Source organism: Leptonychotes weddellii, chromosome 3 (genome assembly GCF_054177405.1).
Source record: "Leptonychotes weddellii isolate Sample4059 chromosome 3, ASM5417740v2, whole genome shotgun sequence".
Taxonomy (NCBI): Eukaryota; Metazoa; Chordata; class Mammalia; order Carnivora; family Phocidae; genus Leptonychotes; species Leptonychotes weddellii.
Genome location: NC_138371.1, coordinates 74,365,873 through 74,386,420, shown reverse-complemented (window position 1 = coordinate 74,386,420; position 20,548 = coordinate 74,365,873). Strand labels below are relative to the sequence as shown.

Genomic DNA, 20,548 nt, shown 5'->3' with positions numbered 1-20,548 from the left:
GACTATTCACACACACACACACACACACACACACACATCTGAGGAAGCAGTAAAAACATATTTTATTAAGTAAATAACACTCCTCAAAGGATTTATTCAGTTTACATAATAGATCAGAAGTTCATTTTAAGGCACAATTTTCTATTTTATATAGGAATTATTATTTTAAAATCCATGTTATGCTTTTTTTTCATAATTTGAATGTTGTTATGATTTCCTAGTAGCTCTACAGAAATCTTCCTGCTTGTGTTTTTTCCTATTCACAGTATTCAGGGTGGTCCATGTGACCTAGATATTGAAAATCAAGGTAGAGTGTGCTGCATTGCTGATATTTACTGTGAAACCTCAGAAACATCTGGTTCTACATGCTAAAATTATAGGATGCACACTCCTTAATATTGCTGGTATTTTAAAAAGTATCTGAAAGTCTGCACAATTATTTTTTAAGCTGGCATTAAAGTATTGTTTAAAAAGATTCAAATAAAACAATGCTTTTATATTCCAGTTAAAAATGCACACATAATCATTGTTCATTTTTAAATGTTAATCATGTTAGATATGACTCTTTATGGATTTCCCTCCATTATTTACCCACTATAGTAATCTGCTAATTTTGAAATCTAACCCCAATAAGGTGCAATTAGTTTTCATTTCCTAATTTTGGGTAAACTCTTTAAATTATTAAAAAAATAAAATAGTATCTAGAGTCTGCCTTATGAAATTATATTCATCAGGAGAAGTTGATTTTATCATCTGTCAATTTGGTGTAGAGCATCTCTTCCAAAAAGTCAGCTTTTACATTCAGGAAGCCATATTCTCCAAGTGTAGAAAGCTAGTTCACCCTTTAATACTTCTGCTTAAAACATAAAACCCTGAAAGGAAAGCACTGAATGTGTTAAAGCATGTACACAGGTGACTGACTTTCAAGTAGAGAGTCCGATATATACTGTAAGAATCTCATTTGTTTTCTCTTTCCTCATAGTAAAAATATTATAAAGTAGGAAAAATAACAGATTACGTCACAATTCTCAGCTAATAAAATTAAAGCAAAGATGTGCTAAGGATTTACCATGTAGTTTTGTGTGTCCTCTTAATGATAAAAAGATTTGCTTGCCAAACTACGTCATAGGTTTTTTTATATAGCCAGGGAGAACTACAAAGTACCAGGGCAGATGGCCAGATTCCTTATTAAGGAGTCTAAGGCCATAATCTGGAAACCCAGTGCTGAGAATCAAATCTGAAGTACAGGGAGAGACAAGAATAAGTAAGAGCTGCAACTAAGTGAGGCAGAAGCTGAGCAGAATGAGATGCAATAAACAAACCATAAACAGGTATAAGAGAGTGGCCCAGAAAGAGGACTCTGAACAGAAAGTGTGGGCAAAGCATATTAATACCTTTTTTGGGGAGTTTGCATAAGAGACTTATCAAGACTAAAAATTTACTATGACTGAACAGTAAACCTAGCTCTGATTTGTCTCCAGTTCCTAGATGATTTTTTTTTTCCTTTTTAATCAAATCAGTGTTTCCCAAACTGGTGTTTCATACAACAATCTTCTAAAAGCTTTATCATGAAGGTGGGGAGAAAATATCAGTTGTCAAGTAAATTGGGGGAATTAAAATCATGCGCGCACACACACATTCTTCATATTTTTCTCTCTTGAAAATTCACAATGACCTTAATCATATAAAACCTTGGAGGGAAAAAATTCTGTGAACCCAACATTTCCCAAACTTGTTTTACTTTGACACTATTTTGCATCATATCAAATCCCATCATTTGGAGCTGTGTTCTTCATGACACCAGTTTGGGAACTAACTGTCCTGTTTAGTTAATGTTTCAATAAGCCAAATGGTTGCAAAACCATTTTTGAAAGGTAGAATATATGCTTGAGTGAATGAATGAATTTGTATAGTATTTACTAGTATAGCTATTGCGCCCTTGCATGGGATCCAGTCTTTGATACAAGAAGGGCTCACATTATTTACATAGTCAGACAATTAAAAAAGTACCATAGCTACTTATTATTAAAGATCACAGTGTGTTAAGTCATAGAAGCTAGACTCCACAACACAGAACCACTGATCCTGTATTTTGGACAGCAGTGACTAGACGTTAATAAGAGCTCCAAAGCATGTTTTATAATAAGTGTATTCTGCTCTTATTAATTCTTGGTAAAGGAATCCAACTGAAAAGATCTGGAAGTGATCTTATGTTAATATAGGAAGCAGTATGTTGCAACAACAAAACTGCTGGTACCAGGAGATTTGCATTTTCTGTTCTAGATCTGCTATATATGAGACATTATAAAAGATAGTTCTTTTCTGAAAAATGAGATTACCATTTCCCAGCTAGATACTAAAGGTGAACTTCTAAAAAGATTCTAACTTCCACGCTGAAATTTGGGTAATTCTGGATTAAACAAAGTTAAGCAAGTTTTCATACCCAATGTGTATTGTGAATTTCCAAAAGATGGATATAGTATTGAAGGTTTCTGTGTTACCCTATGTCTATACCATGTGTATTAAGTGATTATCAGAGCATAGTTTGGGAAACAAAGGACTGAATATATTTCAGGCTTCCTTGTAATTCTGAGATGTTATATTCAATGATTTCAAATTATCTATTTACATTTTTAACCCATAAAAGAAAAAGAAGGGGTGCCTGGGTGGCTCAGTCAGTTAAGCGTCTGCCTTCAGCTCCAGGTCTTGATCACAGGGTCCTGGGATCTAACCCCACATCATTGGGCTCCCTGCTCAGAGGGGAGCCTGCTTCTCCCTCTCCCTCTGCCCCTCCCCTTGCTTGTGCACTCTCTCTCTCTCTCTCTCTGTCCAATAAATAAATAAAATCTTAAAAAAAAAGGAAAGAAAAAGATGTACATTTATAACCAACTGTGTGCTTGTGAAGGACCAGTGTTATTTGCAAAATGTCTTAGGTTGCAGCATTATAACAACTACACATTTATTTAGATCTTTTTAATTAATTAAAAATAATATGTATATCTTTTATTTAGGGTAGAGTGTTAAAGATTTTTAAGGTAGTTATATAGTGTTAGTCATTACAGTTTCTAGACAAAATACTCTAAAATCCTGCAAATACTATTTTTTACTTTAAAAATTGCACACATTACAGCTCTAAGGAAATAATAGAGAAAGAAGAAAGAGCTTTTTCCAAAATATGAATACAGTTGTTTTCATCACTTAATTTAGTAATCATCAGTATCATATCCTTAGCCTGTTCTTCTAGAACATTTTTTAATTTGACATTATAGTAACTTTCTGCTATGAAAGAAAAACCAAAACTGATGGAAGAGTATTTTATTTCCTTAGGGATAGAGTGAAATGTGGGAGTTTTTTAAGGAAAATTTACTTCCATAAGTATTTGGAGTAGGAGTCAGCTTGAAGAAATTCTCACTGGCCAAATCTGGGACAATTTGAACATCAAAATAAATAATGATAATAATGAATTATAACATCTTTAATAAAATAAGAATCCATCAGCCCATACTAATATAAGAAAGAAAGAAAGAAAGAAAGAAAGAAAGAAAGAAAGAAAGAAAAGAAAAGAGAAAGCTCTTCCTTATGCCAACTAATACAAGGGATAATGGAGTTAAAAAATCATCAACAGATGCTAAAATTAGTGGGTAAAATTTTATATAAAATAGTTTCAAAATATTCTCCCACAAATTACTTATACAAATTACTTTACTCCCACAAATTAATTATAAAGGAAATTTAGTAATTTGACAGTGGAGAAACTAGTGAACATCACATTAAGAAACTAATCAAAACCACCAATATTGGATTAAACCAACATTTCATGTGCTTCCTGATATGATGTACTTGAAAAGGAAAAAGTATTGCCTCTATAGTATTCCCATCAAGATGCATAACCTAAAGCTAATCAAGAGGAAACATCAGACAAACTCAAAATGAGGAATATTAAACAAAATAACTGGCCTGTGTTCTTGAAAAATGTCAAGATCAAGAAAGACAAAGAAAGGCAGAGAAAGGTTCCATTTTTAAGGAAGCTAAAGAGATTTTAACAGCTACATGTAATGTGTGATAATGGATTGGATTGTGGCCCATAGGTTAAAAAAAAAAAAAAACAAGCATAAAATGCTACAAAGGCATTACAGGACAGTTATTGAAAATTGAATATAAACTGGGATTGGATATATTAAATTTCTTGATTTCAAAAATTGTATTGTTGTTATGTAAAAGAATATCCATGTCCTAAGGAAATGCTTATTGAAGTCTTTAGAGGTAAATTGGCACATTGTTCCAATTTACTCTAGAAAGAAGAAATTAGATACTTAGATGACAAAGCAAATGGGGCAAATTGTAAACAATCAAGGAATCTGGATGAAGTTTCTGGAGAGTTCCTCATCCTATTCTTGTAACATTTCTCTAAGTTTGATTTATACTGAAATAAAAAGTTGTAATACTTTCTTTGAGTTTGAGTATGCCCACTGAGAGTTAAAACCTACTTCAATATAATGGGTCAAATTGTTCTAAGTATGTAAGGGAAAAGGCCAGACCGTAGAAATGTATCCCTTGTTCTTTGTCCAAATTGATAAAATTATGAAGCAAAATTAATATGACAATTAATAATCCCCCTCCTTCAAGAAAAGGTCAAATATAGTATATTTGTGAGCATGTTAAATTCTTTATGTTAAATGTACCATTTGAACTCAGGATATTAATATTTTAAGTAAATGCACTTAGAGGATGTACAATAGACAGCTATTTCAAGAGACACATAAAACTACTACATCTATTCTCTCCCCAACCTCCACCGCACCTGCCACACATTTACTTATTCTTCATGCCCCACTTTACCTGGCTAATTTAAGTGTAACAAAAGCTTTGTCCAGGAACCTTTTTTGCCTTCTACAGTTAATAATAAATCATTGTCACCACTCTATAAAGGTTATAGATTATGTATTAAATTGAGAAACATGTTTTTTAAAAAGACTTTCTATTAAGAAATTGCCTAGTTTTTTATACTTTGTGTCACAAATTACTATAGTATATTTTATCTCGAAAGGGGGATAATTACTAAAATAACCTCAATTTTTAATATTTTGAGTACATCACAATTTTTTCACTAGGCACTATATATTTATAGTGTGCATGTTATTCACATGTATTATGTATATATTTATACATATATACATATAAAACATAATTTTACTTCCTTTATCTTTCTCAAATTCTGCCTTCTTTGTATTCATAAGATATATAGTCTTTATAAACAAATCAGTATTTTTTTCTAGTCAGAAGTCAAATACTACTTTTTAGTTGTTTGACATTGAGAGTTGGCAAGTCAAAGAAAAATCCAGAGGACAAAATTATACTTTAACTTTTTGAAGTTATTTACCATTTAATAGACAGTCAAGAGGCAAAGACTGTCATAGATTCAGATATCACCTGATTCATTTTTGAATACAAGAGTCTAAACCAAAAGTGAAAATGTAAGTAAGAGAGAAGGACTATGTATGTGTGAACATGTAAGTATATTTGAAGTAGGTTTTTTTATTTATAGTTTTTTATTTATTTAATCTCTGCACCCAACATGGGTCCAAATTCACAACCCCAAGATCAAGAGTCACGTGCTCTCCCGACTGAGCCAGCCAGGCGCCCCTGAAGCAGGCTTTTAAAATTGTTTTGATGCTTCTGTGTAGGAAGGAATATTATTACTCTTAGCGTTATAAATATTAAGAGATGAAGGATTGTTTCCTCACGGAAAATTTAATAGCTTTCTAAGGAAAGGTAAATATATAAGCCATTTCAGCAAATAAACTAAGTTTTTATTTTTTTTTAATTCCACCAAGAACTTTATAGTCTACATTCAAAATGTATCATATAAAACATGTCAATAATACTTTTGCCCTTATAATGACTGTATAATTTATCTGAGAAAATGGTCATGTGGCATCATGTAAAATTATTTTATAAAATTAAATCTTAGAGCTCTTATTTACATAAGAAAGGATTCACCTCCAATATTGACCTACTTTTTTTATTCAGATTTTTTTAGTGAGTGTCTCACATCAAGATTTGAAGCGAGAATTTTATTGCAATATATTAAAAAAGAGAAACTCATTCTTGCTGTGTTTCTGTAATCTGAATATAAGGTTATACGATATTAACAACCAGCAGATGGAGGGAAAAGTGCTCTAGGAAGCTAGGCTGTAAATACTAGGTTTATTCCAGAACTTAAAGATTTTCAAAATTTTGCTAAAGCTTCTCTAAACTGTCTGATCTTTTAGTAAGAAATTCATAATTTAGAGTGGGAAAGAAAGACACAGAATCTCAAGGTAAGGTCTGTGTCACTTCAGATGATTTTATCATCTTCTTACACTTCCTATGAAGGCCACTTTTGGTTCTTTAATCTCCTAACTGGTTTGGTTCCAAAGAAATAGCTCAATTGGGAATATAAAAGTGATTTTTTTCCCAATGATTTTTCACCATAATACCAGTATTAAGACTCTCTTAAGACTCTCATTCATCTAGTGACCTTCCTATTAAAAAAAAAAAAAAAGAAAGAATGTATTAAATTCACTAGTGATTGAATGCCCTGTTAAAAAAGCTGCTTTGGCTTGTATTCATTCATTCATTTATTCATTCATTCAGCATAAATCACATACATTCGTGCTAAGTACTATGGTTGGATTAAAGTTGCAGGCATAGAAGATATATCCCCATTGTCAAGTTGCTCACAACAAGCAAACTGAACCACAACAATGCAGTATAGTAGATATGATAAGAGTGGTATGATGTGCTTTCAAGATATGTAGTAAGAGTTCCTAACCTATACTGGGTAGTTTGGGAAGTCAGTGATTTTGATTACCAAAGATAGGATTAGAAAAATATGAGCTGAATTTTGTGATCCAAATCAGTGTATTTCAAGATAAACATTAGTCTCATTAACACTAGCAATTTATTGAATGTCTCTGATATGCTAAATGTTAGAACAAATATGATCTTGTCATTTGTATTAAATTTCTAAAATAATAATAGTGGACTTTTTTTCCTAAGAAAATATTTGCCTTATTTCTTCCGATTGTTAGGCTCTTTCTGGTTAACTGGTATACACCAATTCAGGTCATACCACTCATACATACCATTGGCATTCTGAGGTAACCAAGAACATTATGGGTTCATTAATGAAAATCTATCCTTTACTACTAAAAAGCCAACATCAACTCATGGCCTACTAATATAGTTGGATCATTACCTTCATCCTTGTGTGTGGAGGACAGTAAATCATTAGTATACTGTGAGCCATCACCAGTAGGAAAAGCGTTATTTTGCAGTGTTTCTGAAAAGTAGTAGTATGAATTTAGAGAAACAGCCTTGAACAGAGAGAGAGATTTCTAAATACAAGAAAAAGTGGGAACACAGAAATTAAGATGAAAGGTAAGAAGGTGGGAAAAATTAGCAAAGAGAACATAAAACTCAAATGAAATAGGTAATAAAATATAGTGGGCTCAAGAATTTTGAGGAGTTTGATGGTTAAATATCATGCAAAAAGACTTAGTGGAAAGTCACTGGTACTCGAGGTTGAGAGATTGGGCAGCCATTGTTGTTTCCTACAATTCTGCCTCTGATTTCCAGCAGCTCTGCTAGCCAGGGAACTGAGGAACAGCAGTTAAGCCTTTGAGCAGTTGTTCTAATTAGCTCTCTCTAGTGTAATGAAGACCTCCTGTAGTTGCATACTGGAATAAACACATAGTTTAGCTGTATATAGTCCTTACCTAATTTTTAAAAGAATTATGTGTTGATATGGATACAAAATTAAATTTTAACTTTGGTAAAAACAGACTTTAGTAAACACTGAAAATTAGATCTATGATATCACAAGAAAGCAAGCAGACCTAATTTTTGAATAGGATTACCTATTCAAATTTTTGAGGGAGCAGGGGCGCCTGTCTGGCTTAGTCAGTAGAGCCTGCGACACTCGATCTCAAGGTCATGAGTTCAAGCCCCACATTGGATTACTTAAAAAGTAATAATAATAATAAATAAATACTTCCTAAAAAATATACATATATATAAATTTTTCAGGGGCAGAAAGAGATAGTATCTTTTTTTTTCAACTAACATCTTTATTCATGGAAAAAGAAGTGTTTTCAAAAGTGTGTGGAAGCATAAGGAAAGGGCATATACTTAAAGAATCTAGTCTGTGTAGAAACCATCTTTCAACTAAATCTTTCGAAAGAGTATCTTTGATAAGATTTTTTGTTTATTATTTTGTATTTCTACTCATGACTTTGGTAGATTTCAGTCAACTCAGGCTGTATTAGCTCTTGTTCAATGATAGTATTTCATTATGGTGAAAAGTACATATTGAATAACAAGATAATAACTTAATGTAGTAATGATCCTTGTGGACTTGTTTCTGATATGGGAAAATAAATAAACATGTTCTTCTGTATTTGTTATTGAAAGGAGAGGCTATACGAATGCCATTTTTGCTTTCATTTATTATACATTATATCCATTATCTTTCCAATAACTGATAAACCATAAGACTTTCTGGATCAAAGTGTGTTAGAACCTTCAAGATTTGAAAATCTCAAACAAACAGTATTGATATAAATATTATATAAATACATAATATAAATATAAATATAAATATAAGTATTGATGATGCCTGAGTGTAGATGGACAGGTCTCCATCTAAATGCAAGTAAATTTTTTATTTATAGTGAACTTTTTTTATTTTATGTTAATCACCATACATTACATCATTAGTTTTTTGTTGTTGTTGTTGGTTTTAGTATTCCATGATTCATTGTTTGCGTGTAACACCCAGTGCTCCATTCAGTACTTGCCCTCTTTAATACCCATCACCAACTAACCCATCCCCCTACCCCCTCCCCTCTAGTTTTTTTTTATTATGTTATGTTAATCACCATACATTACATCATTAGTTTTTGATGTAGCGTTCCATGATTCTTTGTTTGCGTATAACACCCAGTGCTCCATTCAATACGTACCCTCTTTAATACCCATCACCAGGCTAACCCATCCCCCCACCCCCTCCCCTCTAGAACCCTCAGTTTGTTTCTCAGAGTCCACAGTCTCTCATGGTTTGTCTCCCTCTCCGATTTCCCCCCCTTCATTTTTCCCTTCCTACTATCTTCTTCTTTTTTTTTAACATATAATGTATTATGTTTCAGAGGTACAGGTCTGTGATTCAACAGCCTTACACAATTCACAGCGCTCAACATAGCACATACCCTCCCCAGTGTCTGGCACCCAGCCACCGCACGCCTCCCAGCCCCCACCACTCCAGCAACCCTCAGTTTGTTTCCTGAGATTAGGAAGTCCTCATATCAGTGAGATCATATGATACATGCCTTTCTCTGATTGACTTATTTCGCTCAGCATAATACCCTCCAGTTCCATCCACGTCGTTGGAAATGGCAAGATTTCATTCCTTTTGATGGCTGCATAATATTCCATTGTAAAGATGTGGTATATATATGCAAGTCACTTTTTTTTGGAGACTCTGAAACCAGTTACGTTTATTGGAAGATACTCAATGAAAACATGAACCAAATAAAATGCTCTCAGTAGTGATCAGGTGACTCAATCCTTTTTTTCTTTTTTTAATACTTACTAGTTAGAACTATTCATAATACTGTTATTGGCTTTGTGGCTTTCCTCCATTCTCCTTTTTCAGTACACAGATTCCTTTTAAATGTTGAATCTAGGCTTAGCTGTTTACCTTACTGACATAATATACTGAAATATTTTATTGGGTTGGAGAACCTTATTAGATGCCAGTTTGCCACACCAGAATGTTGCAAAGCTTAGTACATAGCACACAGCCTGTTTACTTGTTGCAAAGAAATAAGAATCTTATATATGTGAATGTGTTTACACAGATGAGCCTGCATGTGCTCATGTATTTTTTTATTACGAAGTCAGATAGAATAATTCTGAATGTATATGTAGGTATTTAACAACCCTCAATCATCTTATCATTTACAATGTAAAAAACTCTTGGAGCCATAATAAGCAATATGATACCAGGTTCTGTATTTTCTTATTTACCGGTCTTACTAAGGTGTCCTGTTTTTTTATATTTTTTTTTAACCTCCATAAATTACAATTAGTTAGCAAGTGCCTATTGAACACTTTCTAAGTGGAACCTAAAATTTAAAGTGATGTTAAAGAGAAGTAAATGAAAGCTTAGCCCCTATTGACCTTTCATTTCAGTGTTTTCCCATAGTAGGAGAGCCTGAAGGTGACCGTTCTGTTCCCTTGCCCTAGGGTTGAGGTATGGAAGACAGAGTATATCCTCTCAGGATGCTGGGATACTGAAAAAGATGATCTCTCATGCAGATGTACTAGAAAACAATACTATTTTAAATACTTGATCGCTATTCCAATATAGTGAATTTATTTTGAATTCAAAGTAACCTCTTAGCTAACATTATTTAATGCCTGCTGTATATAAATATTATGTTAAATATTGATCTTGAATGCCACAGCCTTGGACTTTTCTCTTATTTTAGCATCGTTTCCAAAGTATTATACATGTTATTAATGAAAATACTATAAGCACAAGATCCAAAATACCATAGTTGAATAGCATGTCTTAGGCTTACTGCTAATACATTAGTAATTTTATTTGCAGCTAAGGAGTTTAAGGAAGAAATATTTTTAAATCATACATTTTTGTTCAGCCAAGATTCTTTATTACAAATAATATAATCCTCTCTGGTCAGTTTAACAATAAAGGAGACATGTTGAAAGTTATTAATTAGGTAGCTAATAGACTCCAGCAGGACCAGAGATCAGCTCTGAAGTTACCCATTAAGTAACACTGTACAAGCATATTCCAGAAGCTCTTGTAGCAAAACACTGTTTCTACTGGCACCATGCACTTAAGATGCATCAGTCTGAATGCCACTATCATCCCCAAAGAACCTGATGTCTCTACCAACAAATCAAGTTCTCCAAGAGGAGTTGCATCCTCAGGTTGCTTACCTCCAGTTGCAAATCATACTCTGTGAATTCGATTGCTGGAACATAAGGTATTTATTTACCTAGCTGTAAGACAGTCTGAGAATGCTAGTTTTTGGATTTCTGCCTTAAGAAAACTGAAATCATACTATAGAAAATTCACAAAATACAGACATACCTCAGAGATATTTCGGGTTTAGTTCTAGACCACTGCAATAAAACAAATAGTACAATATAAGGTAAGTCAGATAAATTTCTTTGTTTCCCAATGCATGTAAAAGTTATGTTTATACTATGCTATGATTTCTTAGATGTACAATAGCATTCTGTCCAAAAAAAACAATATACACAACTTAATTAAGAATACTGTAGGTCTAAAAAATGCTATCCATCATATGAGCTTTCAGCAAGTTGTAATCTTTTTGCTGGAGGTCTTGCCCGGATGTTGATGGCTACTGACTGATCAGGGTGGTGGTTGCTGAGGTTGAGGTGGCTGTGGCAATTTCTTAAAACAAGACAACAATGAAGTTTCCACATCAACTGACTCCTTTTTTCATTTGAACACTTACAGGCCATTGTAGGATTATTAATTGGCCTAATTTTAATATTATTGTATCTCAGGGAATAGGAAGGCCCGAGGAGAGGGAGAGAAACAGAAAAACAGCCATCAGTAGAACAGTGGGCACACACAACAGCAAATGCTATTGGAAAAATGGTGCTGATAGACTTGCTCAGTGTAGGGTTGCCACAAACCTTCAATTTGAAAAAACACAGTATCTACAAAGTACAATAAGACAAAATCTACCTGTATAAGGAAAACGTTCAAAACCATAGGTAACCAGTATCCACAAATAACAGTATACTAGATTAATTTTCATCTTAAATCTTCATTGCATCATTTAAAATTTCTAGAGTTCAGGCACAGGTCATTGTCTTCCTCTGGGAAATTTATCCCAATTTTTGCCTTCAGTAAGCACCTAAATTATTTTCTTAGTGAGTCACTTCTACCAAATGTTAGCTCTTTTAACCGTCATTCATGCTTGAGCTGCAAGAGAGGAGCACATCTGCAATTATAAGGCAGGGTTTCTCACCCTCAGCATTATTGATGTTTTGGAATGGAGAGTTCTTTGTTGTTGGGGGCTGTCCTGTGCATGTTTAGCAGCATCTCTGGCCTCTACCCACTAGATGCCAGTAGCATGCTTGCAAGCGCGTATACACACACGCACACACCCCCATAATGATAATCAGAATTGTCTTCAGACATTGACAGATGTTCCCTAGGATACTAAATCATTGCCAGGTGAAAGCCACTAAAATGCAAGTATGTCTTTGCTTATGAACAATTTATGGAAATAAATAGATGCCATCTTTGACTACTTTTTCTCTGCTTCTTAGAGTCTGACCATTGATGTTGTAATTAGAGGTCTCTCACTGCTTCCTCTAAATTCTTTTCTCAAAATGTATGAAATTATATAAATCTAAAAAGGAGGTTGAAAAACTAGCTCTTCTGTGTAGGCCTCTAGTAATTCACTTGCTTCCTCTAGTACTTCCCTTTTGCTTTGTCTTCTTCCCTTTCTGTCAGTATAAATATTCTGTATCCTCTCCCTTCTCCACGGATAGTCTTTTTTTTTTTTTAAGATTTTATTTATTTATTTGAGAGAGAGAGAATGAGAGACAGAGAGCACGAGAGGGAAGAGGGCAGAGGGAGAAGCAGACCCCTTGCTGAGCAGGGAGCCTGATGCGGGACTCGATCCCGGAACTCCAGGATCATGACCTGAGCCGAAGGCAGTCGCTTAACCAACTGAGCCACCCAGGCGCCCCAAGGATAGTCTTGATAGTGGGTACCTATAGGAAGGAAAGAAGGGAGGAAAAACAAAGCTGGATCATAGTTTGAATTTAAACTTTGTGCTTCAGAAATTTGCTGAATTGAGTACATATTTCTTAAGGTTATCGTGGGAACAAATGAACTAAAAGTATCCATTTTGTCATTACATTAAATTTACTTGAAAAGATGTTCCCACAATATAGAAATTATCAATTATGTAGTCAGGATTTGGGATTGAGCCTGAAAACCCTCTTTTAAAAAACTTCCTGCATTTCCTTTTGAAATTCAGAGCATTTCAATGAACTATAGATAAGCCATATAAATTGTCTTTTTCTTTTAATGCATTCTGCAGTATTCATTAATTTATATATATTTTCATTCCTTAAAAAATGATAGTTTATGTAAGTGAAATGGTTTTATATATTAATCCTTAATTATTCTAAGCAAAGATAAAATAGTAAAAAATCAGTTTAATGACCTTTGGTTTCTTGATAAATTTCAAAGTTGACCTGAATCATATTGCTACTTTTTCACGTTAATCTCCAAAATTGCTAACCTGTTTTAAGAGTTTAGGAGCATACCTTTCCAAAATTGAAGAGTAATATCTAATTTCCTTACATTAAGCATTTCTTTTACAGCTTAATAAGTTATAGCTTTACAAGTATGAGGGCATGATTAAATTTCTTTTCATATTGCTTTTAAGTAGAATAAATAATTCAACTTTTTATCAGCATAGTTTCAGTTTTTATACTATATCATAAATAGCTCTTCAGCTGTGTTAGAACTTTCTTCCTTACCAGAAATACTTAAGGTTTTTCTATTATTAAAAAAGAGAGAAATGGGGCGCCTGGGTGGCTCAGTTGGTTAAGCGACTGCCTTCGGCTCAGGTCATGATCCTGGAGTCCCAGGATCGAGTCCCGCATCGGGCTCCCTGCTCAGCAGGGAGTCTGCTTCTCTCTCTGACCCTCCCCCCTCTCATGCTCTCTCTATCTCATTCTCTCTCTCAAATAAATAAATAAAATCTTAAAAAAAAGAGAGAGAAGTGTTTATCTTATATTATCTTGAAATAACTCACTAATTCTAATCAATACATTTTTATTTATTAATTTTGGCTAGCTTTACTGTAATGCATCTCCATAGTGTCCATTAATCTAATTAAAATTCAGTTAGAATTTGATATAGCTTAGGTATATTTTAATAATATATATTTTTTCATAGATAGGAAATAGTTTCATATATAGGAAATTTTCATATATAGGAAATTCATATATATATATAGGAAAAACACTTTTTTACAAATTTGTGATTAGGTAATTACAAACATATAATTATTGGCTATCTATTGCCCTATTTGGAAAGTAAATTTTTTTGTGGCTTACATCTTCCTGTTTTTAATATTTGTGAGATTTAAATTTTATGTATTATTGTACCAAATGAAAAGGACTTAGAGAAATTGAGGTAAAACATATAAAAATATTAAACATAAGAAAATGATATTAATACTTTATTGTTATTGTTAAAATTAAAGAAAATATTTAATTGGAAAAAATAATACATTTTTGCTAAAGACTGCATTGTTATATTAAAAATTTTTAGGAACTAGAGCTTTTATTATAAAAATAACACCAATTTGAAAATATTCAAATAGCACAGAAGTGGAATAATAAGAAAATCAGTATGAAGACATCTATTTTTAGCAGTGTAACAGATTACTCTGAAGAGCTGCCTTAATACAAAATAATCAAATCCTGCATAAAACTTAATGTTACTTCATTGCTAAGTTCCACATGTAGAAATAAAATCTTAAGCAAGGATGAAAAAAACTTGGACTAAAACTAAAGTATAAGCAATAAACATATGACAGGTGGGGTCTTCTTAATGGTAAATGTGAATAACAATTATTCCAGAAGAAAACTATAGGCCAATAGCAAGACAGAGAAGCTGGCAGAAATAATTCTCACTTAAGGTAAGGGGTTTCATCCTCTTGTTTTATTTTGTTTACAGATTTTGTCAACCAAAAATGAGTTCATAATTAAAATCCAGCAAACACATATGGAAATAAGCCACCACGAGTGAGAGCAGAAAAGACAAATTTCAGATGTAAACCCCCACCAAAGACTGAAGGTATTGCAATTAGCTCATATAAAATATATAAGAACAAATTTGAAATGTTTTAAAAATTAAGCTGGCAGTAGAATATGTAATTGCCAATGAAAAATAAAATTTTAATAAATAGATATCTTGGTCAGTATTTAGTCAATAAAATAGAAATTATTCCAATTATCTTAAAGGGACAATTTAATACAGGGAATTGGCTACACGAGTTATTAGAAAGAACTAGAAAAATGAAGGGAGGATAACTGGCAGAGCAAATAAAATGGAAAAAGAAGTAATGTTTAGTGCTCAAAAAAGCTGCTAACATTCCTTGGTTGGAGCCTGCAAGCCTAAGTCCACTGAGATGCTGTTGTAATTACTTTTGGATCCACCAAAGTGGTATCACCTCAATAAGAGCTGGAATTACCAAAAAGTTACTGCCTCTTCTCAAACTACTGGGTTCCAGAATCACCTTATCCCTACTGTCCAACTAGCAATTCATTCCTTATAATCTTCCACCAGTGTCTCTTATTGGAAGAATTTAATTAGGAAACTTGTCAGAGGGGGCAGACATTTGCAGACTCCTCATCTCATGTGATACAAAGCAGAACAGAGAAGAGTGGGAATGAGGGCTGTAAGAGTCAACAGACAAGTAGACCACTGAGTGGGTTATTTATCAGTATAGTCACAGCTGAAGAGAGAATTAGTGGATTGGAACAGACATTTTTAAATGACAGAATACAAGAGAGAAAGACAAATATGTGAAAAACGTGAAGTAAAAGTAGAGATTTATAGGCTAAAATGTGAAATTCTGGGACTAATCAAACACTCCCACCAAGATAATAGAGGAAATGAAGGGCAGACAATATTTAAAGAGCGAGTAACTGATAATAACTTGAAGGAATAATGAGTGAAAAAATGGGCAAACGGGAGTAAACCCAATAAAAGGTATATAAATATTATTGCTACTACTAATAATAGGTATTATTATTAAAGGTTTCAGGGGTTGAGAAAATGACAGAAATATAATGTTAGACAATAACAGCATAAAAACCTGGGGAGGGATTCAGCAGGGATTATCAGTGCATAGTAAAATTTCTAAAGTAGTCCACTCACTAAAAGAGTATAAAAGGAATATATGATGCCCAATCATATAGAAGGGAGAAAATGGAGTAAGTTTCAAACAAATAAAAACTTAACTAGTCCATTGTTTAAGGCAAGCAGAGAGCTTTTCTTTTTTAAGTGTAGGAAAAGTGGGACAAATGAAATGCAAAAGGTAAGATACTCAAAACAAATCTAAATACATGGGCAAATATAGTTAGTGACACTGTAGAAACATAAAGACATGAAAAGGATGAAAATAAAAGAATAATAAAAAGCTATGCTGGGCAAACACCAAATGAACAAAAGCTGGGGTATCAATTTTAATTTAACAAGCATGACTAGAGATAAGGAGACCTTCCTACATAATAATAAAAGGTTCAGTTCACTAGAAAAATAAAACAGTATTAAGCCTGCATACACATAATAACTTAGCCTCAAAATATATTAAAATTCAATAAAATTAGAGGAAGAAATTTATCAATATCTTAATAAAGTTTAATGTACATTTGTCTACATAGAACTGTGTACCCAACAATTAGAGAATATGCATCCTTAAGTGATTAAGCATTTATAAAAATTGACTACATTTTTAGCCCAAAAGGTCAATAAATTTCAAAGAATTGTCTTACAGACCACATCTTCTGACATAAAAGTCAATAGCAAAAAGATAAATTTGTAAATGATTATAAATTTGGAAATTTGCTTTAAAAAAGAATAACTTATGAACCAAAAAAAAATGTACTTTTAACTAGACAAAAGCTAAACATATTGAATTTATAGGATACATAACCTTAAATGCTTATATTAAAAAAGGAGGGAGGATGAAATTTCATGACATAGACTTCCAATTTAATGAGTTAGAAAATGAACAACACCTTAAAAAATAAAAGTAAGAATGAGATAACAAAGAGCAGAAATTAGTGAAAAGAAAAATGTACATTTAGCATGTGGGATCAACAAACCCTGAAATTGCTTTTTTAAAAAAGATATATAAAAGAGATAAACCTCTGGAAGTTTAATCAGTTAAAAATTAAGGAGAAAAATCAGAAATAAGCAATATTATGAGTAAAAATACTCTATTTACAAATCAAGTAGATATTTAAAAGAGAAGAGGATTCTATGGACACTTTATACCAATAAATTGTGAAGACTTAGGTGAAATGCACAAACTCCTAAGAATTATACCTTACCAGAAATGACTCAAGAAAAAATTGAAAGCCAAGTTACTCCTATAACCATTAAAGAATTAATTATTTTATTAAAGCCTTCTCATTAAACACACACACACACACACACACACACAAGTCTCACATGGTTACAACTGACCTTCGGTCTTTCAAATATCCTGATATTTCAAATTTACTCATTTTAATGGAAAAGAGAAAAAGGAAGAATTATTCCCAAACTCAGCTATATACATCTATATCAAAACCTTAATATTTAAACCAAAGAAAAACAGCAAGAGAAAGCAAAAGTACAATTCATTCTTATTTATCAATGTTAGTATCAAATCCTACACAAAACTTTAGCAAACATAATATAACAATGTTTAAAAAGGAAAATACATCATGATCAAGAAGGGCATCAAAAGAATGCAAGTATGGTTTAACACTGTTGGCAAAGGGGTGGGATGTATGCATGTCATTTAGCATAGCAAATTAAAGGAGAAAAACATGGTCATCTCAATAGATTTTTTTAATTTAAATTAAAGTTAGTTAACATATAGTGTCGTATTGGCTTCAGGAGTAGAATTTAGAGATTCTTCACTTATGTATAACACCCTGTGCTTATCACAAGTGCCCTCCTTAATACCCATCACCCATTTAGCCCACCCCTCCACGTACCCTCCATCAACCCTCAGTTTGTTATCTGTTGCTAAGAGTCTCTTATGGTTTTCCTCCCTCTCTTTTTATCTTATTTTATTTTTCTTTCCCTTCCCCTATGTTCATCTGTTTTGTTTCTTAAATTCCACATACAAGTGAAATCAATACAATCATAGTTGTCTTAATTAATAAATGACTTACTTCATTTAACATAATACACTTTAGTTCCATCCATGTTGTTGCAAATAGCAAGATTTTATTCTTTTTTGATGGCTGAGTAGTATTCCAGTGTGTGTGTGTGTGTGTGTGTGTGTGTGTGTGTGTGTGCGCATGCACATGAGCACACACAATACATCTTCTTTATCCATTCATCAGTCAATGGATATTTAGGCTCTTTCCATAATTTGGCTATTGTTGATAGTGCTGCTATAAACATCAGGATGCATGTATCCCTTCAATTCAGCATTTTTGGATAAATACTTAGTAATGCATCTAAAGATTTTTTTTTTAATTTTTTTAATTTTAGTTGACTCATTCATGGAGGAGAAAAAAAACTCTTAGCTAAACTGGAAAGGAAGGGAAGATTCCCTAACTTGATAAAGGGTATCTATCAAGAATATGCAGCAAATACCATTTTTACCAATAAAATACTAGAGGCATTTTCTTTAAAATTAGAACAAGACAATTAAACATTGTAGTGGAGGTCAGAGTCCTCACAACAAGAACAGAAAAGAAATATCAAGTATAACCATTTGGAAAAGAAGAAATTAAACTACATTCATTTATAGATCGCATGTTATTTACATAGAAAACTCAAAATAATTTACAGGTAAACTCATTTTAGAAATAAAATGAGAGTTTAGCAAGGAGACTGACTATAAAATCAATATACAATAATAAATTATATTTCTAACATTTAGAAAGTTAGAAAAGATACTATTTACTACATCCACAAAGATGTAAAATACAAAGAAATAAAAGTGTGCAAGATCTTTATGAAAAAACTATAAACTTCATTGTGGAACATTAAGTTTAAGTGGAGAGTTGCACTAATATTTTTGATTAAATATAGACAAGATGTCAGTTTTTTCCAAATTGGTTTATAGATCAATGTGATTCCAGTGAAAAATCCTAACAGGGTGTTTGAAGAACTCTACTTGGGTCTAAATTTTACATGGGAAAGCAAAGAGCCTAGAATAGCCAACAGACTCCTAAAGAATAAGGTAAATGAATTTGTTCTGTCAGATAACAAGATTTGTTATAAAGTGGAGAATTTAAGAAAGTGTGGTATTGGCAGAGGGATAGACAACTTGACCAACAGAACAAAGTATGTTGTTTTGAGATTGCTAAATATGTGATAAAACTTTTTTTTCAAAAGCAAAAGAAATAATGAATACAAAATTTAAAGTAATGATGCCTTCTGGGGCAGTGAGTTTGAGATTAGAGGTTAGGTATGTGTTCGTGGGCGTTTATTATTATGCTTTATCACATATATGACATATATGTTACATACATAATATAATTATAATTATATTAGTTTTAAAAGGCTGCTGTACAAACTACCACAGACTGCATGACTTAAACAATAGATATTTATTTTCTCATAGTTCTAGAGGCTAAAGTCCAAGACCAAGGTGCTGCAGGTCTGCTTTATCCTGGAGTCTCTCTCCTTGGCTTGCCTCAGAGAGCTGCCTTCTTGCTATGTCCTCACATGGCCTTTTCTCTGCTGTCCCACTCCTAATGTCTCTTTCTCCTCTTATAAGGACACTAGTCAATTGGACGAGGACCCCACCCTTATGACTTCATTTAACCTTAATTACCTCCTGAAAGGCCCTGTCTCCAATACTGTTATACTGGGGGTGGGGTGGGTTAAGGACTTCGACATAGAATTGTAGGGGCACTCAACTCAGTCCATAGCAATAATTTTTAATTAAAAAATTTAAATAGAACATGCACCCCACACTGTTATCCTTTTTGGTTTTCAGAAGTTCTTCATATTAACCTCTTTGGGAATTCCTTTTAGTATTTCTCTGAGAAAAGCAAATAAAAGAGCCTGATTAGGATAGGAATGGTTATATCCCTTAACAGGCATATTCATAAATCAGTCTGCATAAGTCTGTAAAGTCTACATTTCAAATCAGTAAATTGAAACTCCCAGGACTCTTTTATAATGGAAGAGACCAGAGAAGAAAATGTTTTGAGGTTTCTGAATATTTTATTTAATCTTAGATAGTCTCAAGGTATGTTTCAAGTTGTTTTTTATCTTCCATAAAGGGCTTAGAGAAATGTTGATTACTTTTTAAATAAGTTTCAGAAAACAATGTTAAAGAGCAGTACTTATTAGGCCAAAAAAAAAAAAGCCATATCTAAAAATAGTTGAATCACATGAGTTTATATTTTAGCACACTAACAAACAAAAATGTTCAGGTTTCATTTGCAGCCCAGCTATATTTTTGACATATTCTTGCTTTGCTCAGACTGAATGACTCAATGACTTAATATTTCTCTGCAATGAATTTTAGCAAATACCCAGATGATTTAATGTAATTTATACTATTTAAATCTCTTTTTCCAGCCTGAAAGTAATTTTTGATTCTAGAATGCTTTTCTTTTGACATCATATATATCATAAGTAATGTACTTTGGGCGTCACCAAAACAAAGAACGAGTTTCTTATCAGCAGACAGCATTCCCGTCTAATGTGTTCATCTGCCTGATT

The 20,548-nt window shown here is 32.8% G+C and overlaps 1 protein-coding gene across 8 annotated transcripts in view; it reads left to right on the top strand.

Moving 5' to 3' along the window:
• Nucleotides 1–20,548, top strand: part of MBD5 (methyl-CpG binding domain protein 5) — a 433,945-nt gene that overhangs the window by 307,741 nt on the left and 105,656 nt on the right. The window contains exon 5 of one of the 8 annotated variants that reach the window (XM_081814475.1): nt 14,813–14,932. The exons of the other annotated variants lie outside the window; for them this stretch is intronic. The gene's annotated coding sequence lies outside the window, so the exon portion shown is untranslated. The remainder of the gene's footprint in view (nt 1–14,812; nt 14,933–20,548) is intronic. 8 annotated transcript variants of the gene reach the window in all.